The following is a 25396-nucleotide window of genomic DNA, read 5'->3' on the forward strand; positions in this document are numbered from 1 at the left end:
GATTTGAGATTGTGTTTGAAGTACTTTCACGATTTGTGTTCGATGTTTATGAGTGGCGTCTTCAAGATTCGAACTCACATTCTCGTTTGGGAGTGTATCCAACACTTTAATCAAGATATGAAGATGAAACCATTGAATCAATTCATTAAGCCAATAACAGAATAATTATGGGAGAAAATTAAACTTGGAAAAGATGCAATGTACTTGACAATGTGCTCTATACACAAATTTCAAGTAAAACACGGTATTATATTACAATAGGAAAGAATACGTCTTGTTCTGTATGCGGAAAAACATTACCATACCGATTAGAGTAATCCAGATGTACTTCAAAACGAAATCCTGATGAAGACCACAATGTGCAAAACTAAAATGTAGAGCACGAAAGCTGACCTGAGTAGCATGAGCCTCTGCTGATTCTCACTCCGTCCTCCAGTGTAATAAGGTAGCTTGGGATGATAATCAGCAGAAAGATCCGAGGAAGATCCCTTATCAGAAGAACCTCTTCCGAATCGGTTTCGGGCAGCATTTCCCTCAGCATTACTACTATCTAACTTTGTCCACAAACCGCTCAACCTCTCCAGTTCCTTCTCTTTCGAATGAATTTCACCTACAAGTCCTTCTGCTTGTGCCTAAAACAACATTTAAAATGTTCCTTCTGAAAATGACAACATAAAAGAAGCTTATACCAATGCCTAAGCACCTTTTCTTTTCAGACAATGACAAAAAGGAAAGTGTTAACTTGTTGGGAATACATATTATAAGGGAAAGCAATAAAAAAAACCATAAATCCAATTCCAAAGTACCTCGGTTAAAACAGCTTTAATACATATGATAAAATTATGAAGAGAACAACATTTAAAACTGCTTTTCTTTTTGGACAATCAGAATAGATAAGTTGACTTTCAAGAAGCACATATTAAAGAGAAAGCTAATCAAACCCAAAATTTTCAATTCCAAAGATCCACTTTTTTTTTCAATAACCAAAGTACCTCAGGTCCTCAGGTATGATCATGAATTACACAGCACATTTGGGGTATGCGATTGATGGCATGAGAGCCTGGAGTGAATCTTAGGAGTAACATTTTTATGCATATAGTGCAATCTGCAATAAATTTTTTAGGATAAATTAAATAACTAACCTGCTTTGCAGCTAGTTGCTCAATTAGGCTGTGAAGCTGTTTGTCCAATGCTTTCTCTCTTTGAGCTGCATGACCGAAACTGATTAATGAAAATTTTTGTTACATGAACTCATGTGTGAATGTTGATACGTGTCTGTTTGTCTAACACAAGTATATTTTTGTTCCAAGTTTTTCTCATGTATTTGGGGGGATCCTTGAATAATCATATCCAGATGCATGAGCAACACTAAGACACCAGCAAAACAATTTTTTGCAATTTCATTTGTTACATATTCCACCTAGTTATTACTCTTTTTTTTCCCTTCCAATATCCAATCAAAGATCTGATTTTAATTTTCATGAGGACCATCAAAGTTTTATCCTCTGAAAAACCAGAAAGTAACAATTAGAGGGGGGGGGGTAATAATAACAAGGAAAGACCATATTTACCAACAAATTTAATGGCAAGCTGAAACAACTGATGATTGAAAAAATGTCATGATACAACAAGGTAATGTCTCATTGGCATTTATAAACGAGGGCAGTGAGCTCATAAAACAAGCACTGAAAGAAGGTTTAGGATGCAAGATACCTGGAGAAGGCTGCTTCAATGCTTTATTCTGAATATTTTCCCATTTATTCTCTAAATCTTTAACTGTATCTTCAATTGAGCTCTGAAAATATTATGAAATTTCATCAGCAAAATAAAAAGCCACAGCAGCAGCAACTCAACTAAAGTAAGTTATATGAGAAAAGAAAATGCATATAATGTATAACATAAAATCAGAAAAGAGATAAAATGGACCAATTCTTTCTTCTTCTTCTCTAATTTGTCTAGTAAGTCAGATTTTTTTGAAGCTTCAGCATTTGATTCATCTTCAGCACTTATTGTGGATTCAACCACAGGGTCAGGCCAATTTTTTAGAATGGCTGGCATCCAAGGAAGCCTCTGCATTTTCCAGTTCAGCTCTCAGATTTTTCTCGATTTCATCCATCTCCTATAAGAAAATGCAAAGATCTAAGACGTCATAAGAAAAAGAAACTCATGGGGAACTGAGTATGCTAGTTGAGGAATAAATATTCTACTAGTTTATATTTAATTGTAGCTTTTATGTAGATTTGAGACATTTAAAAATATTTTTAGGTTATTTCCTTTCTAAGCATAAGGTTTTAGGCTCATATTCTGGCATTCTTCATGTTATTGGAGTTTTAGGTTTAGTTATAGATAGATGATACCTATATTATTTTAGTTTTAAGGGGGCTTGGATTACAAATTATGATATTTTCTGGACATTTGGGTATTCAGTATCGATATTTGAGAAATTGAATTATTTTTAGTGTTTTTAAGTTCTAAAATATTTGTTCTGCATCACAAATGACTCTGGCTTCATTCTCATCTAGAATGACTTCTAAAGCCATGCAATAACGTTGCATACAAAAACTTAACTGATTTGGTCGAACTGAATATACAAGCATGCCATAGAACTAGGGAAACTTTAAAAACAATGCTTTACCATGATTATAGAGAATCCTACAATATCTAAAAAAAAGGTATCAAGTATAATTTGATGAATAATAAAGCAGTCATGAAAGATGCATAAAGAACAAGTTTTGGGACCTTCGGCCTGACCTTTAACTTTGAATGAAGAATATCTGCTTCCTGCACTTTCTCGTGTATTCTACTCTCACAATCTGAGATAGCCTTTTCATAAGCAGCGTTTTCTTGTTGCAATGTCTCCTCTCGCAATTGGGCCTGATCATAAGAAGAGCCAAACGGTTAGCAGGGAAAACATAAATAGTACTCCCTGGATCTGGTATTTTGTTGGGAAAAAACCTCTCCCATGAATCAAAACAAACCGAAAAACAAATAATTAGCCTCAACAGATGCTATCGAGTAAAAATCTTTTTTTTCTTCACTCCTATGTGCATTATTCCCCGTTTGAGATAATAAGATCACAACCTAAGAAATGAATTTCCAACTGCAGCCTTTGTTCTAAATTACTCGATGTCACGGCTAATAGCTATCATCAAGCTACATCGAATGCCAGAAAAAGGTGTTACAAGCCCACAAAGCAGCAGCAGCAATTTTGCAGAAATTTATTAGCCAAACTCTCCATAAAGAATTTATTGTACATAACAATTAGACCAATTTCAGGGGGGGGAAGGAAAGGAAACTCATTGCACAGATATAAATAAAATCCAAATCTGAAAAACCGAAAAGAAAAATACCTGCTCACGAGTAGAAGAGTGAGCGTTGAGTTGGAGAGCAAGGGCAGCGTTGGAAGCGAGGGAATGGGCGTGAAGATGAGGGAGGCGTTGAGAGATGTCCGGAGGAGGCAACCTGAGACGTAGATCTTGGATCATATGGGTGAGAGAGGACGCCTTCCGATCCAATTCTTGCACGTAATTTTGCTGCTCCGGGGAGAAAATTATTGGTATATTGTTGAAGTCATCGCCTTGGTTGTTGCCGCCGTGACCCCCAACTACATCCGCCGCCCATGCTAACAGTCCCGCCATATTTCTTTCGTTCCTCAAATCTCAAAGCCCCAAGCTTTGGATCTTCAGGCTTTCTAGTTTGGGACTTCGGTTCTCGTCGCAATTCTTGGGTATAACATTAATATATTTGTCTAGTTTTCCTAAATATGTAGCTTTAATTTTTTATCAAAAGTCACTATATAAGTTTTTTTAAAGTAATTTGAAATGATTAATATGTAATTATTTAAATTTAAATGTTTCAAAGAAAAATAATATATTTTTGTATTAATAGTAAAAGAAAATGAACATATATTATCTTACCTTTACTTCAAATAATCAAAAAACATCATCTTATATCATTGATATTTTTTAATAGGTTCAAAGTTATAGTTTAAAATAATTAATTTAACACCTTTTTAATAAGTTGGTTCATGCTTTAATCGACCAATTGATTTTTATTTAGAAAAATATATAATTTTAATTTCAAAAACTAATTTAAAATTAGAAAAAGAGATTAAAGAAAAAAAAGTTTAATTCATATTTCTCCCAGGATATTCCATCATTCATCCACTCCATAATATCTTAATCAACAAACTAACACTTAATTATTTACATTTACTCATGAAATCCGATTAATAGAGTTTATGAAACTAATGTGAAAAAAAAAATTGATAATCACTTATACATCTTTATAACTCAAAACCACTATGACCTACATTTGTTGATAGTAATGGATCCAAAAATATTTTAAAGGATGGGCACATATATATTAATAACATAATTTTTCGTATAGGATGGATAAATAAAATTTCAGGATGGATACCTCAGTAAAATAAACTACTAACATAAAAAAGTTTGAATTTAAACAAAGTCTACTCCACCGCTTGCTCGCTATCTGATTAATGGGGTTGACAAACCCTAAATTTTGAATCATAAATAAATCATGATTTTTATATAGTGGATGTAGGCTTTGTCTAGGCTCGTGAGCAAGCACTAAAATATGTATTGAACCTCACTTTGCGAGTTTTTAAAAATGGGAACCGAAACCTAATGACATCAAAACCATAGTTTTCGGTTTGGATTGATTGTTCGGTTCGGTTCGACAATTTTTGTTTGTTCACTATTTTAAAAACTCAACCTCCAAAAAAAGTAAATTTAAAAACTTAAATCGAGTACAAATATATAAATTTAAATTTTAAAAAATATTGTCAGTTTTAATAGTTTACTTATTTAAAATTTTCTTAAAATAAATTCAAAATGAATGTGTTCTGAATACTTAATTTCATTTATTTTTTTTATTCAGTTTAATTCGATTCAAACGATTTTCATATGAAAAAAATTAAAACCGAACCATACTGCATATTTATTTTTTTTAAACTGAATCGAAACCGAACCGTAAATTAAAAAACTTGAACCAAACCAAAAAGTCCAGTTCGGATCAAATTTTTTGATTTTTCCGGTTCCGTTGCTCTGCCCTAATTATAAGCCTTAAATTATGAATCATAAACTCTAAACTTTGAACCTTAAACATTAAACATTAAACATTGAACCCTAAATCTCAATCCATGTACCCCTAAACTTTAAACCTTAAATATTGAGTCATGAATCCTAAAACTTAAACTGTGAATCATAAAACCTAAATTCTAAACCTAAATCCTATACCATAAACTTTAAATTATGAATCTTAAACCCTATACATTAAACTCTAAACCTTAAACACTCAACTCTAAATCATATCATAAAACCCTATACACAAAACTATAAACCTTAAACACTAAACTCTAAACCATATCATAAAGGAAAAGGTAAAAATCATCCAAAAAAAACTTGAACAAAATATAAATACGAATATATCTGGCAGCACCGATAAATGAATCATAATAGAGGATTAAACTACTGAAAGATCACCCAAAATCACAAATCATAATCAAACACCAGAAGAAAACTATCTCGAAATGCAAATCACGTATCCAAATTGAATCTAAGGGTCTAAAATAGAAAAGGTAAGCATGATAACAATTAAGTGTCATCGCGACATCAAATCCAACCCTGAAAAAAACAAACAAATAGACCAAACAAACAATTGATAAATAATAGTGCTAAAAGGCAAAGTGGAACATGTCATAAAATCATAATTATTAGAAAAAAAATGTGATATAAAAAAGTAAAAGAAAAATAATGAACGTCCATGATTAATGACTAATACCAAAACTAATACCGTAGCCAACCAAATAAAAAAGAAAACAAACGCAAATTATACGAATTTTAGTCTCTTACATTATCGGTCCGTTTAATTTTAGTCTACAATTGTTAACACCCGTTAACCTTTTAATGGAAGTGTTACGTGATAATTAAAAAACAAATCCACGTTGCGACTCTTTTCTTCTTCTTCAACTAATACGGTTTCAAAGATTTTATGCCCCAAGTCTATGCCAAATATATTTTATGTTAAAGCATCGGAGTAGATGGAAAGGAACAGGGGAATAAAAAATCATTCCAACAACACCAGTGAAACATCAACTTCTTGTATTGATTGCATGAAAGACAAGGGAATAAAACAAACAGGGACAAGCTACTGTCGTTGGAATTCAAGAAAGTAAAAGAAAATTCATGAAATGCAGGCCTCAAATGTTTACGAGGAACAATAATTTCGATGATTTAAACTTTGAAGTTATGATGTTCAATAATTATTTCTATTACATTATACCTAATTAAAGTGAAAAATTTTATCCAACTGGATCAAAGCAAGGTTCAAATTTTACAGAAAATAGCATAAATATTCAACTAAAAGCTCTTCACTTGAACTTTGTAAAAAAACATTGGATTTAGGTGCAAAAGAAAAGCTTTGCACCTTCTTATCTTAACAAAGTGCAACATAATTTGAAGAAATCAAGGTTTCATGAACTTCTTGAACAAAAGAACTGAGACATCGCCATGTCCTCTAAGATTGCAATGGTAAGTTCAACAACGGCCCATGTAAACAAGCGGTCATCAGCAGATTTTTAAACTCTAGATCTATTTACATCAATGATTAAGATGATCTCTATTATTTACAAATCATTGTTTCTAAAGAAACTCCATCAATCAAATCCCCTATTTAAGGGAAGACACCCAAACCACCATCACATCAATTAGTCTAATTCTTTCCTTGGATAGCTGATCACACTTGATATGGTAAGATTACCCCCACAATCTCTTCTAATTTGTTGTCTCTTGCCATATCTGCGTTGTCTATGTGGACACAATCTGATAAGGTGCCACTTTCCTTGTTTGTACGGCCAGTGTAAACGGATTCCACAACATTCTCCAACTGATGGGTAAAGTCTTGTGGTATTGGCAAGTCCGATACTCCGTATTCAACCTCTTTATCAGACATTTACACCAATGTTCCAAGCCTAACTCCGCGGCCTGTGACATTATGAACAGATGTGCCAAAAAGAGCAAGCAGATGCAAGTATGACTATCCGGGAAGACAAGGTCAACTTCCCTCCTGATAATCAAGGGAGAAACGACATAGCATATATACCTTGTCTAAATTAGTTCAATCTACATGTTGAACTTTAAACTTGATTATTCATGTTTAATCTCAAAATTGAGTTCGTGATTAAATTTAAAAATATGTTAATTAAATCAAAAATAAAAACTCAATTGTGTTTCTGAGGTACTTGAATCGTATAATTAAATATTAGAATTTTATTCTTATTAATTCTGCATTAACATTTTTCATTGATAAAATCATCTATTCAAAGAACACGGTTAACTAAAAAATAATTTTAAAAAAGTGTTTGATTAGAAAATAATTTGGGATTAACTCAATTTCTTTAATTATACAATTTGTATATATTTATATCTATAAAATAAACATAATAATATTATAATTAACCATATAAATGGAAAAGTATCCATGTTTTTCTCTTGCTTTTTACTATCTCTCTTGTTTTCTTTTTGGGACAGAGAATTTCCAATTAGATTTTGTAAGTTTTTTTTTTGAACAATAGATTTTGTAAGTTTTTTTTTTTTGAACAATAGATTTTGTAAGTTCATGTGTAAAACTAAAAGATGTCTCATGAGAAAGATTACGTATGTTGTATACAATTTTACTTTTATGTTTATTTTATGATTATTTTCATTGTATCATCATCGATTAAAATCACTCGATTCACTTCAAAAAACAATTAAAATCATCCGATTTATTTTTTCAAATTTGAAATTATTTTTTGGTTCACATGCCCACAACCTTGTTCAAAAGGAAGAAATAATTATTTATTTTCCAGAAAAAAAATAAAGCTTTGTTTAGCTTAAAATTGAAGGTACAGTAGAAGCGCGCCCGCTTTCATGATTAGCTCAACAAACCTCAAAATTAAAAATAATAAAAACCTTCCAGCTGAATTTAATAGAACATGGTGTGATTTGAAGACCAAACACGGCATTATTCGACACAAGGTTGGAACCAAAATATATAAACCTTCACATTAATATCAAAATATAGGGGAAAATAGTAAAATTTAGTATAATATGTTAAAGAAAAATGAAAAAATAATTTTTTTGCACACCCATTATTTTTAAGAAAAAAAAATTAAAATTTTAAACTATCATTCTTAAATTTTTGTATCTATTACTGAAACATATACACGAAAAAAATATATAAATTTATAATATTTACAGTAGCATGCTTCTTATTACTTTTTCTTTTTCTTTTTCCTTAAAGTGGCAGGTAGATAACACTAGTTTTAATATTAATCCTGTTGAAACGGTCTTTTTTCTTAAGGAAGCGAGATTTTGAAAACCACACTGTTTTTAATTATCTTCTTTGTGATTGATTTTTAATTAAAAATAAATGTGATTTTAGAAAACCTTTCATTTCGAAAATTTGAAAATTCCTTTACGATAGAAAAAATATGGTTCGAGGAGTCCCTACCAATCTTTGATTAGGGTGTGATTCAACACCATAAAAATATTTGTCATTTTAATAAAATATTAATTTTAATTAAAAAGCAAACTTGGGCTCTGCGTTACCAAAATTTGAGTTCGGGAGTCGATTACGTGTGGAGAAGGACTAGCACCCCCACAACGCCCTAAATCGGTACCTAGTCGATTAATTAATTGTCTTTGCAATAAAATGTACAAGTTCGAGTCTAATATGATTTAAGATCCCCTAAAATAACATTTTTAGAATTTTTTATGAAATATAATAATATTAAATTATTTCCTATCGAGTGGAATCGATCTATCATACCTTGAAGCAATCAATTCTTACTCCAATCGAAATAAAAAAATATTAAAATTTCATTCTAAATTTTAAAATAATAACACCCAAAATAATTTTTAGAGATAAAATAATAATATTTAATTATTTATTATCGAACATTATTATTTTGAAAAACCTTTGAAAACACATGCAAAAGTAAAAAAAAACTATCAAGCAATTGATTAATTATTTATTTTTACCAATATTTAATGAGAATAAGGATATTCAATTAATTAAATATCAAGAGACGAGACCATAGATTCGATCTAACTGTCTTTTCTCGATGAATTTAATTAAAAGAATACGATCTTTTCCTCAATCCCCAAATTTTATAAAATGGATTCGATTTAATTGGTGTCACTTAGCGGGATAAACTTTCATTTTAAAATTATCGAAAGTAACTTTCTTATCCGTTAAGACAGTCACTTTACAACAATATTAAAATGCTCGAATATTACCCTTAATCCAATTATATAATAATGTCGAGTTATGCAAATGAAGCTATCATGTAAATCATACAATATTTAATTAGTGAAATTATGCACCACTCTACTTATTAAATAAATGACATAAAAAATGTAAAAGTAAAAGCAATTATACATATAATATAATAAAGATATATTAAAATTGATCACGTTTGGGATTGATTGAATATAATATGTACTCCAATAATTTAGAAAAAAGAAAAAAATCTACTAATCCATATTGCTAGTATATTTAACAATTTAAATAAAATAAGACATGAACAATATTTATAAATCACTATGGTAGGACCAACTCCCAAACAAAACACGTAGCCAAGAATAAAACCAAAAGTTCAAATGGAATTCAAAGGTAATTTAAAAGTTATTATTCCACTCACCACAATTGTATTAACCTAAGGCTAAGTATTGTCGTTTTACCCAACTTTCTTAAAGCCCAAATTAAATTAAATTTGACCTAAAATCAAAACCACACTCTGTCAAACCTAAACCTTTATCCCCTCTATACGTCGTTTATACTCTTTCAAACAACATCTCTCTTCATTTTCTTCATTTGTAGTACACAAAACCAGATTCCAGCAGAACCAAAGCCTCCTCAACCTATTTCCTAAAAGCTACCCAAAATCCGGGTTCAGAACCTCAAAGTAGGAAAATATTTACCCTCAGTGACCTATGATACCTAACTACCGAGAACTACCATGACAACAGCCCCAACGCTCGGTCAAGATAAGTTCTCTTTCTCTCTCGCTCTTACTAATTTTAATTAAAAAAAATTCATTTACTAAGACTAACATCATGGTTTTTTCTTTGGCGACTGAATCCGAACGGTTATAGCATGAATTTTCCGATTGGAACTCGAACGATTCAGGTAAATCCACCCCATCATCTTTGTTTTATTATTATTTTAATATCAACCTACTTATTTTGCTTATGATCAAACATGTAATGATTTCTTTGGGTTAATTACTGGAATATGAAAATAGTTACAAACATAAAGAACATATTTTTTTACTGCTGATTTGGGTTCGAAATAAAAAGTAATAAAGCAACATATACTGGAAATTTAAAAAAACGAAACTAGGATTACCTCAAAAATGCTTTTATTGCTTTCGAATAGAGAGATGGAATATTTCCCTGTTTACAATTTTTTTTCAAAGAAAAAAAATCCCCTCTTTTCCCTTTTTTTTAAGATTCGGATCCCCCCTTTTTTATGGTCGAGAGCCCCCTGTTTTTTTATCTTTATTTTCTTCACCAAATTCCTTTGTCGTTGCATGTTGATTTTCTTCATTTTGGTGAGACTTTGATTGGAGTAGGTAAAGTGAAATCCCGAAATTTTCGGGATTAAATTGCTTTCTTTTTCTTCTGACTTTGGTTGATGTTGATGATATTTTGATTTCTTGTTTGCTATTGGGTACATATTTGGTGGGGAGAATGGCGTGCGTTACTGGCTTCACGTGGGAGGCATGAGTGGTGGCAACCTTCTCTCATTTTCTTCTATTCCCCTTTTTTTAATCTCCTCATTTTCAATCTTGCGTGTAGTTGGAGTTGTTGAATTGGGGTAGATGAAATGTTGACAGGACATGGGTCTACTCAATTGGTAGTGCTTCACATAGGGTGCTACAAAATATGTAATAATAATAATAAGTAATAATAATAATACTTATATTTAGGACGGAAAAAACGAGTGTCAACAGCTGCCCCTCTTTGTTCTATTTTTGTGTCAACGAGAATAGGGCAAAGACGAAGAGACAATGAGTTTTTTTGTCTGATTAACTTCATGGTTTGAAATATGATGAGGGATATGTTCCGCTGTCACTCAGGGAATATCAGATCTGGGGATGTTGATCTATTCCATATGAAGGGAATATCAAATCTTTGAGAAGAGAGACATGTTCGTTTACTCTGAAGGGACTATCAGATCTGGGGAAGTTGATCCATTGAATCGAAGCAGACTTGTTCCACTTACTCTGAAGGGAATATCAAATCTTGGAAAAGAGAGACATGTTCCGCTTACTCTGAAGGGAATATCATATCTGGGGGAGTTAATCCATTGAATCGAAGAAGACTTGCTCCACTTACTCTGAAGGGAATATCAAATCTTAGAAAAAAGAGACATGTTCCGCTTACTCTGAAGGGAATATCATGTCTGGGGGAGTTGATCCATTGAATCAAGATAGACTTATTCCACTTACTCTGAAGGGAATATCAAATCTTAGAAAAAAGAGACATGTTCCGCTTACTCTGAAGGGAATATCATATCTGGGGGAGTTAATCCATTGAATCAGGATAGACTTGTTCCACTTACTCTGAACGGAATATCAAATCTTGGATAAGAGAGACATGTTTCGCTTACTCTGAAGGGAATATCAGATCAGGAGGAATTGATCCATTGAATCGGGATCGAACCTGAAAAGTAAACATTAACCTTTGTTAGTATGTGTTTGACGATTCAAAAACATCATACCTGAAAGACTTGGGATGATAATTTTTGAAACATATTTCTCTTGCGGAAGCTTGTCTTGCCACGACCAAACATGGAAATCCAGATTGGGTATTTTTATATTAGGTCTTTATATCTCTGTCCTTTCTTTTAAGAGAACCTACAAGCACTCATTATTATGCATTTTATGTCATGATCCTGTTTATGCCTAAAATGTGTGCAATGATACATTTATTTTGAGGGTATTTTCTTTTCAAATGGGAATTTTCTTTTGTTAACGGGCTTGTAATTCAGTCTGATTTGGGCACACACAAAAAATCAACAGTTCATCTCGATCGATAACCCTAGTTGGACACTCTTTGGTTGAGCCTGACTTTGATTATTTTTAAACCCATATGCTTCTCATGACTCGATATTTGATCAGTGATAAAACCTCTTGGGTTATCCCACATTGTTGAGCATTCGTGTGTATCTCAAGGCTTTAACTTCTTGTGGCCTGACATTGTGTAAGCCTTATGCTAAAACCATTTTCAGATTCAGAATATCTGTATTTTCCAAAAATTTTTGTACAATAATGCACAATGATCTCATGTTTCTCGAGCTATTCTACATGTTTTTGTTTTTATTCAGGATGTTTGCAACGTGGCTAAAAACATATTTTTATTTATAAATAAAGAGTTTTTTGGATGAATATATGACAAACTTTTAACTGGAATAATCAAAAGAAAACACAGTAGGCGTCATCAGACATCAATAGTACGAATGCTTTTGAACTGGCACGCCGTAAGAGGACCCGAGTGTAGCTTCTGTCAAGGGGATATTGAGGACTATGGTAATTTGTAAGGGTGTGAAGTTCCCCCTGTACTACCAAATTCCCGACTATCGAACTACATAGGTCAGTGTTTGAATCTCATTTACTTTCTGGTTACCCAACTAATTCAACTCCACCATGCACAAATTCTGAATTTACACAATTCTCAAGCCGCCCTTTACAGGTTTTCAACCTGAGACCTTTTCTGGTTTCAATACGCCCTTTACGGGTTTTCATCTTGAACCCTCCTTTTATTTTTTTCTTTTCTTTTTTCTCATTTTTTTCTTTCTTTTTTCTTTCATTTTTCATTTTTGTCTTTTTCATTTTTTCAGGCGAAATATTTCTTGACTATATCAGCATTCACAGGGTTATGTAACTCTGGTCCATCCATCTCGGTGAGGATCAAAGCTCATCTAGAAAAGGCCTTCTTTACCATATAAGGTCCTTCCCAATTTGGCATCCATTTTCCTCGAAAGTCTTTCTGAATTGACAAAATCTCTTTCTTAGCACCAAGTCTCCTTCTTGAAACTCTCGTGGACGAACATTTTTATTATGTGCCCTTATCATACGTTTCTGGTACATTTGCCCATGACAGATAGCTTTTAATCTTTTTTCCTCAATCAGGTTCAATTGATCATACCTAGCTTGCACCCATTCTGCTTCATCTAACTTAACCTTTGACAACACTCGTAGTGACGGAATCTCAACCTCGATGGGTAACACAACCTCCATCCCATAGGCTAAAGAAAATGGAGTTGCCCCAGTAGACGTCCTCACTGAAGTTCGATAGGCAAACAGAGCGAATGGTAGCTTCTCATGCCAGTCTCTATAAGTCTCAGTCATTTTCTGTATGAGCCTCTTGATGTTCTTATTGGCTGCCTCTGCCGCTCCATTCATCTTTGGGCGATAAGTGGTGGAATTATGATGTTTAATCTAGAATTGTTTACATACTGACTCCATCATCTTGTTATTTAAATTAAGGCATTGTCAGTGACAATCCTTTCTGGTAGCCCATACCGACAAATAATTTCTCTCTTCAAGAACTTGCAAACTGTTGACTGAGTGACATTTGCATAGGAGGCCGCTTCTACCCACTTAGTGAAATAGTCTATTGCCACAAATATAAAACGATGGCCATTAGAAGCTTTGGGTAAAATTTGCCCAATGACATCCATGCCCCACATAGAGAATGGCCACGGAGCAGTCATTACATGTAATGGATAAGGAGGGGTGTGGAGCTTATCTCCATAAATCTGGCTTTTCTGATATTTTATGGAGAAATTGATACAATCAGTTTCTAGGGTTGACCAATAATATCCAAATCTCATTATTTGTTTAGCCATTGAGTGTCCATTAGAATGAGTACCACATACTCCTTCATGCACTTCTTCAATAATCATTCTGGCTTCTTTGGCATCCACACATCGCAACAAGACTTGATCATGACTTTTCTTGTACAATACCTCACCATCAAGCACATATCCTGCCGCCATTCTTCGAATAGTTCTTTTGTCATTCTCAATGGTATGCTTAGGGTAGCTTTGATATTTAATATATTGCAGGATGTCGTAATACCAGGGATTTCTATCCTCTTCCTCTTCTATGCTATAGCAATGGGCTGGATACCCATAAGCTTCCATCGTAATAGGCATCATGCTTGAATATTCATTGACTTTGAAAGATGTTTCCAAAGTGGCCAAAGCATCCGCCATTTGATTATCTTCTCTGGGGAGATAATGGAATGTCACCCTCTCAAATTCTTTAATGAGCTCTAGAACCAACTTACGGTATTCCACCAGCTTTGTATCCTTTGTTTCCCATTCACCTCTAAGTTGATAAATTACCAGGGCTGAATCTCCGTATACTTCGAGTATTTTCACTTTATGCTCAATGGAAGCTTTAAGACCCATAATACATGCTTCATACTCGGCCATGTTATTTGTGCAATAAAAATTCAATCGGCTGGTGAAAGGATAGTGTTTTCCGCAAGGTGAGACGAGAATTGCCCCAATCTCGTGCCCTAAAGCATTAGAGGCACCATCGAAATTCATCTTCCACTGGTTATTAGTAAAGGAAATTGCCTCCTCTGTTGAAATAACCATTAAATCTTCGTCTGGAAAATCGAAGTTCAGTGGTTCATACTCTTCAAAACCCTACTTGCAATAAAATCGGCCACAACACTTCCTTTAACTGCTTTTTGGCTTACATATTGGATATCAAATTCCGACAATAAGATTTGCCAACGAGCCAATCTTCCAGATAAAGCAGGTACACCCATTAGATATTTCAGAGGATCAAGTTTAGATATGAGCCAAGTAGAGTGATACAACATATATTATCTGAGCCTTCAGGTAGTCCAAACTAAAGCACAACACAACTTTTCTATTGGTGAGTACCTTGTCTCGCAATCAGTAAACTTTTTGCTGAGGTAGTAGATTGCTCTTTCTCTTTTCTCAGTTTGATCATGCTGCCCTAATACGCACCCCATTGAATTCTCAAAGATTGATAAGTAGAGGATTAATGGTTTGCCGGATATTGGTGGCATTAATATTGGAGCATTCGACAAATATCCTTTTATTGCTTCAAAAGCTCCCTGACAATCATCATTCTATACCCCTGGGTTATTTTTACAAAGAAGGCGAAAAATGGGATCGCACTTCTCAGTTAATTGCGAAATAAATCGGGCAATGTAGTTTAATCTTCCCAGAAATCCTCGAACTTCTTTTTGTGTTTGTGGGGGTGGTAAATCCTGAATAGCTTTGACCTTGTCAAGATCTACTTCAATCTCTTTTTTGCTTACTACAAACCCCAAGAGTTTTCCCGATGTTACCCCAAAGGTACACTTACTTGGATTGCGTTTTAACTGGCAGCTCCTTAATCTTTGGAAGAGTTTCCTCAGATTCTCGATGTGTTCTTCCTCCGTTTTAGCTTTAATAATCATATCATCGACATAGACCTCTATTTCCTTGTGCATCATATCATGGAATAGTGTTACCATGGCCCTTTGATAGGTTGCCTCTGCATTCTTTAGTCCGAACGGCATCACCTTGTAACAGAACGTACCCAACATGGTGAAAAACATAGTTTATTCCATATCATCTGGATGCATCTTTATTTGATTATAACCTGAAAACCCATCCATAAATGAAAATAGAAAGTTTCCAGTTGTATTGTCCACCAGGGTGTCTATGTGTGGCAGAGGGAAATTATCTTTTGGACTGGCCCAATTAAGATCTCTGTAGTCGACGCACATGCGAACTTTCCCATCTTTCTTTGGTACTTGAACGACATTTGCTACCCATTCCGGATACTTGGCTACTTTCAGGAACCCAACATCAAATTGTTTCTTTACTTCTTCTTTAATTTTAAGTAGCATTTGGGTCGCATCCTTCTAAGCTTTTGTTGTAACGGTTTATATTCAGGCTTTATTGGCAATTTATGTACCACTAATTCAGTATCTAACCCTGGCATGTCCTCATACGACCAAGCGAACATATCTCTGTACTCTCGAAGTAGCTGAATTAGACTTTGTCGTCCCTCAGTAGATATGATGGTGCCAATCTTTATCTCCTTTTTATCCTCCTCTGATCCTAGATTCAAGATCTCAATGGGCTCTTCATGAGGCAGAATTTGTTTATCTTCTCTTTCTACCATTTTTAGTAGTTTAGAAGGTAAGTGGCTTCCCTCATCACTATCATAACCTTCAATTTCCCCTTGACATATGGGCAACTCGAAATCTATCTTCAGGTCAGACTCATCAGCATTCATACTATTGATATCGGAGGTCCTGAAAGAATAACGAACGAGAGGATATATACATATACAAATACAGGAGAATCTATCCCATATCAAAATAGAATGAAATAATAATATATAAAAAAGAAATAAATAAATAAATAAATAAAAAAGAATGGAAGGGATGATGTTTGCCATTTCGTGAATTAACAGGAATGCATCATTTATTAAAATAAAAAGCAGATAGATTAACCCCTTACAAGAGATCACCTATTGCCTCAGGTTTTAGACAATAGGGAAAGTTTTTGTGCATTACTCTGAAATAGTTTTGTAAACTATAGGTAATTCTTCTGCAGTCCAATTGTTTAGCACAAAGCCTGGTGGTGCAGGATAGATGCCCATAGCCCTTCCGTCTTCGATTCCTTCCTCTGATATCACATTTATGCCCAAATCTTTCAGGGTATTTTCAATAACAGACTCTTTTGATGATCGACTCCCCTGAAACATATGGCCCCCATATATGAAGGTGTCACGCAACAATGGGAAATTCATGGGTTCACACTTAATATCTTCCCCGACTAACCTGGTTTTCCTCCTTTCCTGGCTCTTTTGAACATTTTTCAACTTTTCCTTTAAGGTGGGCGATATCCCAGACCAAAATGATCTCGCTTAATACCAGGGAAAACTGGACTAATATTTCCCTGTAGGTGGCTTCCCAGCCCTCTTCCAATCCTGGCTCCTCTTCCCATAGTCATTTTAGCTCCATTTTGGTACAATTAGATAACATAGGCTTTGGAATTTTCTTTCTTTCGGCAACAAAGGTGGCATTAATGAATTCCAAGGCTCTGAAAGAGCACTCGACCGCATCTTCATCTATTTCGACATATGGAGCGGTAGTAGATATGGAAGCAATGATATCTTCCTCAGCATTAAGGCATACCAGTCTCCCCTCAATTACAAATTTGAGTTTCTGATGCAAAGTAGATGGCACAACTCCTGCCTGATGGATCCAAGGCCTTCCTAAAAGCAGTTATAGGAAGGCATTATATCCATTACAAGGAATTGGACTTCATAGGTTGATGGGCCTATGGTTAAAGGAATATCGATCTTCCCCAACACCTCATTCTTTGTTTCTTCAAAAGCTCGAACGATGCTTTGGCAATTTCTCATGTATATACTATCAACCGGCAGTTTTTTCAATGCCACTAATGGCATCACATTCAGGGCAGAGCCATTGTCGATTAGTACTCGCAATAACACATCCCTTGCACCTGATGGTAATGTGCAGGGCTTTAGGATTGCCCATCATTCCGGATGGGATCTCATCATTAGAGAAAGAGATGAAATTATCCTCCTGAATATTTGCAACCAGTCGATCTATCTTTTCCACTGGCACATCTTTCGGTACGAAAGTCTGATTCAAAACTTTCAGCAATGCATTTCGATGTGCCTCAGAGCTTAATAGTAGAGACATGATTGAGATGCGAGCTGGCAACTTGTGTAGTTGCTCGACGATGATGTACTCGCTATGCTTCAAAAATTTTAAAAACTATACAGCCTCGTTCTCTATTACCGGCTCATTAATTGTTGACTCATCTTCTTTCATCATTATCTCGACCCTTTTCCTTTATCAGGGGCCACTCTTTTCTCAGGTTCACTGGTTTGGTTAGGAGAATAACATCTCCCACTTCTAGTGAAGTGGCCTACCTCATCCACCTCTTTCTTAGCATCTTCTGAACTCTCAGTATTCTCTATTTGGCATCCATACCTCCAAGGGACCTGCTTGTTGTCTTTATAAGGAAAGGACGACGGAGGCGTGATCATCACTTTTGGATTTAACCTTTCTATAGTCTGAGCTTTTGGTGTGATGACTAAAGGGTAGTTAGTATTGTAAACTCCCTTGGATGTGTCTTCAGAAGCGCAAATCTCTTTCTCTTTCTCTTTCGTAGCCTCATGGTAAAATTCCATGTCTTTACTATCCATCAACCTTTAAACCAAGGCCTTGAACTCGTCACAGTTTTGAATGGTATGATCCTCGCAACAGTGATAGGGGCAAGCATACTTATTCTCGTTAGCATTAAAGGTCAACCAGCCTACTTTGACCATTTGCCCCCATACCCAATGCATGGGTGACTTCACTTCATTGACTTTGGTTATGACTTCATTCCATTTTCTTCAATAACAACATTAACCCCTGTTCCTGCATGGTTCGGCAGTGGGTTCTAGCCACATTAGGCTGCTCACTATCACCGAAGTTGATAACATTTCTTTGTCTTAATCTCTGCACCAACTTTTTAAAGGCCAGGCAGTTTTCAATTGAATGCCCCGATGCCCTCGCATGATACTCACATTGAGCATTGATGTCAAACCATTTTGGGTAAGGAGGTTGTATTGGAGAAGTGTGGTAAGGTGACACCACATGTTTGTCATACAGGATCTGGAATAATTCTTTATAGTCATGGGGATAGGGTCAAATTGAACCCTTTCCCTTTCCTGTCTTGGTTCTTTTACTCCTTGCTGGACAGGATTTAATATTGACGACGCAGTGGCCGGTGGTCGAGATACTGTAATTTTATTAGAATCATATTTCTTCACATTACTGACCTCATTATCTTTTCTTCTCACTGGAGGCTTTCAGCTAGATTCTCCCCCGTCTAGCTTCCCACTTTTGATCGCCATCTCGATCATTTCTCCTGCATTAACTATGTCAGCAAAATTCTTGGACAAATTTCAATGAGATGTCCAAAGAATGGGGCCCTCAGAGTATTTATAAAAAACATATTGGTTTCTTCCTCCTCTAATGGTGGATGAACTTGCACAGCCACATCTCTCCACCTTTGGGCATATTGCTGAAGCTCTTGTTAGATCTTTTTTCCATACTCTGTAACAAAATTAGGTTCGGCCTCACATCTTTTACATGCTTATATTGCTCTAGAAAAGCCTTAGCCAAATCCTTCCAAGATTTAATTTGAGCCCGACTTAGCTGATTGTACCAACGGATTGCTGATCCTGCCAAACTTTCTTGAAAAAAATGAATTAATAGCTGATCGTTTCCCACATAGCCTGTCATTTTTCTGTAAAACATGGTAATGTGTGCCGAAGGACAACTGGTGCCATCAAATTTCTCGAAGTTAGAAATTTGAACTTCGGTGGCAGCACTAAATCGGGGACCAGACTTAGTTCTCTGATGTCAATTCAATATAGGCTAGCATCTTCTTTCATAGCTTGGAATTCATGTTTCATTTGTTCCCATTCTTTCTTAATCTCATTATCCTGTTCTTTTTTGTCTTCCTCGTCCAAATCAGGGGCATCTTCAATTGGTTGTGGGTTTCTCGAAGAGCCAGGTAAGTTCACTTGTATTTTTTTCGGTTGGATGGTCGTGGCTTGTTGTGTGTGGATATACGGTGGTGTGAAGCCAGGGGATATAAAGGTTCCTCAGCAGCAGGACCGATAACTGGAGCTCTCCTTGGACCACACTATTTCCCTGTAGCAAACTAACCAACTTTGCCATCATGTCATCTTGAGCCTTCATTATCTTTCGCGCATTTCCTCTTGCGCTTTCTTTAAATTCTCTTGCATTTCAGCTTGAACCTTCTCTATATTGACAATTCTATCATCCATTGCCTTTTTTCGCGTGTTGTATGGATGCTTATAAGTGTCCAGTATTCTGCCACAATATTTTTTATTAATCATGGTGTTTTATTAATGAGGTGTGAAAAATATGATTAGAATGTTATTTATAAAAGGAAATACAATGTAGATGCAATATGAATGCAAGATGAATGCAATACGAGGTGTTGATTCTGGGACGATTCCTTAGAACAACTTTTTATATAGGAAACGAAGCTCAATTACAAGGATTAAACAGATCACAGATAAAATAGAGCTATCTCTCTTAATTGTTGGATATGTCCCAGTAATTCCACTATCTTCTGGTTTTCTTCTGCCTCTGGATCCAGTTCTTCGATCACAATATCAGCTTCCTGTGACAGATCAACTAAGTGCTGAGCCACTCCTTGAGCTTGTTGTAGGTATCTTGCAATGAGATCCTCCCTTTGCTTAACTCTCCACTGAGCCTGCTCCCAACGATAGCGCCATTGCATAACTCCTTCATAAGGGACCAATGAAAGTTCATTTGCTCTTCTTTGCAAATCTTGAACTAAGGCCTCGAGTTCATTCGCACACTTCGTCAATCTTTCCACTTCAGCATGTGAACTACTTTCTCGACTTCTATATCATTGCAAAACAGTCTCTAAGCTCAAACCCTATTCTTTAATTTCTCATTCTGGGTCTGATTATCTTGCAATTGTTGTTCAAGGGCATTTTTGTCTCTCGAGAGTAATTTGGCCTGATGTCTACTCCGTTTGAGTTCTTCACTGCTTTCCCCAACTTCTCTTTTTAGTCCTGCCATTTCTTGCCTCCATTCAGTAGAAGACTTACTAGAGCTAGCAGATGCCTGATCTTTTATCATTCGCTGGTGTGATAAATGGAGGTCATTGAAATCTAATCTAAGTTGATTCTCCATTTTTTCAATCCGATCAACCCGACTCTTTTGGATGTCAATCTCCAGCCCTTTCTGATACACTTCATCTTCTAGCTTTTGCAAAGTTACTCTCCATTGTTTTCTTTCTGCCTCAAAATCAAGCCTGGCTTGCTCGAGCGGAGATGGGATCACCCTGAGGTGTTCTTCCATAGATTGGATATTCTCTTGATTGCCTATTGGAATGTTATCATTGACTCAGTTGCTTCTCCACTCCTCGTATCCTCGAGATAGCCTTGACTCAAAAGTAAATAGATTTACCCAATGGGTGTGTCTCCAAGCATCAGTGACCCCTTTAACTTTATTCTTATACAGTTCTCCCCTGAATGCGAACTCAGACTTAGATAACTCCTTTGTTACCGGAATAAATTATCTCGACCCAAATTGTCGGGAAACCAATAATGGGGCATACCCTACAGATCCCCAAATACCAGGTAATAGAACCCAATCTCTGTCTCCACATCGATACAATATGTCGGATGAGACATTCCATGAGGTACGCCATAGAATGTTACTGTCTTGGATACTTTTGAAAATGACCATCCACTTTTCCTCAGTAAAACCCCCAGGCCACTGTCGAGAAATGAAATCCTTCAACGGTGAAAAACATCTAAGAAGACCCGACCAGGTGCTCTCTCGAAGTGTTTGAAATGACTAAGGATCCATGTTAGCAATAATGGTGCACAACCTATGAATCGTCCTTCCCATTCTCTTCGGCAAGAGCTCAGGGAACGAAATGTTTCTGCCAGAATAGCTGGAACAGGATCCACATGTCTATCCAATCTTTCAAACATGTCAACCACTGATACATCAATATGTCTGAGAACTCCGGAAAAATGACCAATCCATAGATACCTAGAGCAAAGAAGTCAATCTTTTTTCTTCGATCAGGATAACAGTCAATCAAATCTCTCAGAAGGGTCCAAGTAACGCATTCGCGGTCTCCTTTCTTTTTTATGCCTCTCATAACCCATTCTTCACTCATGCCAGTCATCAAAATAAGTTTCTTCTTAAAGGAAGGAGTATTAAGGGGTTTGGTGTACACTTTGTCTATCTGGAACCTCGAACAACGAATCAAGGCACGATACTCCTCTATAGTAGGCGTCATGTCTTCTCGGCCAAATGTAAAACAACTATAAGAGGGATTCCAAAACTGAGCTAGAGCTCTAAACAAATTCGATTAATCGGGATATCAAGGAGATATGAAATGTCACCATGGAGTTGATAAAACAACTGCTTATCGGATGCTTCCCATCTTCCCCAAATCTCTTTCAGTTCGTTCAGATCATTCTGACAAACGTTGATATGAGTATACCCTCTCAGCTCTGATATATAACTGGTGATAGACTGTCTCCATTTGTTAGTTGAGACTGCTCGGACCATATCAAGACGTCTGCATTGTCCTCTACTTTTTGAATAATCGTTCCATAATACTAGTCTTCTATATGGACATCAGTCATGGATCAACACCAATGAAATGAATAGTGCAATGTAAGATGAGGATAAAGTAAACAAAAAGAAAGAAAATCAGTCAGTAATCATAAATGAATTGATTAAACATAATTCAATTTATCGATGAAACCTACCCCACATGTTAGCTACCCAATCATGCTTTAGTAGATCATACCCAGTCATGATTTCTACCCATATGCTTTGTTTATAGAACATCCTAACCTCATGCCGTCTAGTTCGCATACTTATCCAAGAAATTAAACCTATATGATTTCTAGTTCGCATGCATTTATTCAAAAATTAAAATTTCACTAAAGAATGCTTATATAAGCTTTTTCTTGTGTACTCTCCTCACAGGATCATATGGTATGGGAAAGGTCGTATCTGGGTTATAAGTTTACTACATGCTGGGTTTGGTTCTAAAGTAATGGGTCCTCGAATTGTCCTTTGTCGGTGCCCCCTTGGGCTACCGAACCCTCAATCCTAACCCATCACAGACATTTGGATCGAGTTCAATTCAAGGGGACACACTTCCTTATGTCATTGCGGAGGTGAAAACCTCACAAGGATCATAAGGCGTGAGCCCAAGGAGCATTTCACTATCCCGCACGGAGGTGAAAACCACACGAGGGAGTATCTTCTTACTCCTACTTAAATAGGATGGAGCGGGGTTTTAGCTCATGTTATGCAAATGCAACTGTGCAGTGTGTGAGGAAAAGCGTAAATAAAACAAACAACACTGAACAGAAAACTCAAGACCCTGAAAAATGATTTAATCTGAAAACATTACAAACAGATAAGTACAACTATTTATTGGTTAATCAAATTCTAAACAAACAATATTAAAACCAAATAGGGGGATCAAAACCAAATTAGAACGAACTTGTAATTTTATTTGCAACGACAATTTATTAATCGACTAATGGCCTGACTCTCTAAAAAATGTTCCTAGTGGAGTCGCCAAGCTGTCGAAACGGTCTTTTTCTTAAGGAAGCGAGATTTTGAAAACCACACGTTTTTAATTATCTTCTTTGTGATTGATTTTTAATTAAAAATAAATGTGATTTTAGAAAACCTCTCATTTCGAAAATTTGGAAATTCCTTTACGATAGAAAAAATTGGTTCGAGGAGTCGCAACCAATCTTTGATTAGGGTGTGATTAGGCACCATAAAAATATTTGTCATTTAATAAAATATTAATTTTAATTAAAAAGACAAACTTGGGGTCTGCGTTACCAAAATTTGGGTTCCGGAGTCGATTACGTGTGGAGAAGGACTAGCACCCCCACAACGCCCTAAATCGGTACCTAGTCGATTAATTAATTGTCTTTGCAATAAAATATATTCGAGTCTAATATGATTTAAGATCCCCTAAAATAACATTTTTAGATTTTTTTATGAAATATAATAATATTAAATTATTTCCTATCGAGTGGAATCGATCTATCATACCTTGAAGCAATCAATTCTTACTCCAATCGAAATAAAAAATATTAAAATTCCATTCTAAATTTTAAAATAATAACATCCAAAATAATATTTAGAGATAAAATAATAATATTTAATTATTTATTATCGAACATTATTATTTTGAAAAACCTTTGAAAACACATGCAAAAGTAAAAAAAAAACTATCAAGCAATTGATTAATTATTTATTTTTACCAATATTTAATGAGAATAATGATATTCAATTAATTAAATATCAAGAGACGAGACCATAGATTCGATCAAACTGTATTTTCTTGATGAATTTAATTAAAAGAATACGATCTTTTTCTCAATCCCCAAATTTTATAAAATGGATTCGATTTAATTGGTGCCACTTAGCGGGATAAACTTTAATTTTAAAATTATCGAAAGTAACTTTCTTATCCGTTAAGACAGTCACTTTACAACAATATTAAAATGCTCGAATATTACCCTTAATCCAATTATATAATAATATCGAGTTATGCAAATGAGGCTATCATGCAAATCATACAATATTTAATTAGTGAAATTATGCACCACTCTACTTATTAAATAAATGATATAAAAAATGTAAAAGTAAATGCAATTATACATATAATATAATAAAGATATATTAAAATTGATCACGTTTGGGATTGATTGAATATAATATGTACTCCAATAATTTAGAAAAAAGAAAAAAAATCTACTAATCCATATTGCTAGCATATTTAACAATTTAAATAAAATAAGACATGAACAATATTTATAAATCACTATGGTAGGACCAACTCCCAAACTAAACACATAGCCAAGAATAAAACCAAAAGTTCAAATGGAATTCAAAGGTAATTTAAAAGTTATTTTCCACTCACCACAATTATATTCACCTAAGGCTAAGTACTGCCGTTTACCCAACTATCTTAAAGCCCAAATTAAATTAAATTTGACCTAAAATCAAAACCACACTCTGTCAAACCTAAACCTTTATCCCTCTATGCGTCGTTTATACTCTTTCAAACAACATCTCTCTTCATTTTCTTCATTTGTAGTACACAAAACCATATTCCAGCAGAACCAAAGCCTCCTCAACCTATTTCCCTAAAAGATACCCAAAATCCGGGTTCAAAACCTCAAAGTAGGAAAATATTTACCCTCAGCGACCTATGATACCTAACTGCCGAGAACTACCATGACAACAGCCCCAACGCTCGGTCAAGATAAGTTCTCTTTCTCTCTCGCTCTTACTAATTTTAATTAAAAAAAATTCATTTACTAAGACTAACATCAGGGTTTTTTCTTTGGCGACTGAATCCGAATGGTTATAGCATGAATTTTCCAACTGGAACTCGAACGATTCAGGTAAATCCACCCCAGATCATCTTTGTTTTATTATTATTTTTATATCAACCTACTTATTTTGCTTATGATTGGACATGTAATGATTTCTTTGGGTTAATTACTGGAATATGAAAATAGTTACAAACATAAAGAACATATTTTTTTACTGCTGATTTGGGTTCGAAATAAAAAATAATAAAGCAACATATACTGAAATTAAAAAAAAACGAAACTAGGATTACCTCAAAAATGTTTTTATTGCTTTCGAATAGAGAGATGGAATATTTCCCTGTTTACAAT

General features: G+C 34.9%; 1 pseudogene; it reads right to left on the reverse strand.

The window, feature by feature from the left end:
* Nucleotides 1-232: 232 nt before the first annotated feature.
* LOC120197092 lies at nt 233-14432 on the reverse strand (annotated as a pseudogene).
* Between the last annotated feature and the right edge of the window lie 10964 nt (nt 14433-25396).

This window comes from Hibiscus syriacus, unplaced genomic scaffold (genome assembly GCF_006381635.1).
Source record: "Hibiscus syriacus cultivar Baekdansim isolate YM2019G1 unplaced genomic scaffold, ASM638163v2 tig00117046_pilon, whole genome shotgun sequence".
In the NCBI taxonomy this organism is placed as follows: domain Eukaryota; kingdom Viridiplantae; phylum Streptophyta; class Magnoliopsida; order Malvales; family Malvaceae; genus Hibiscus; species Hibiscus syriacus.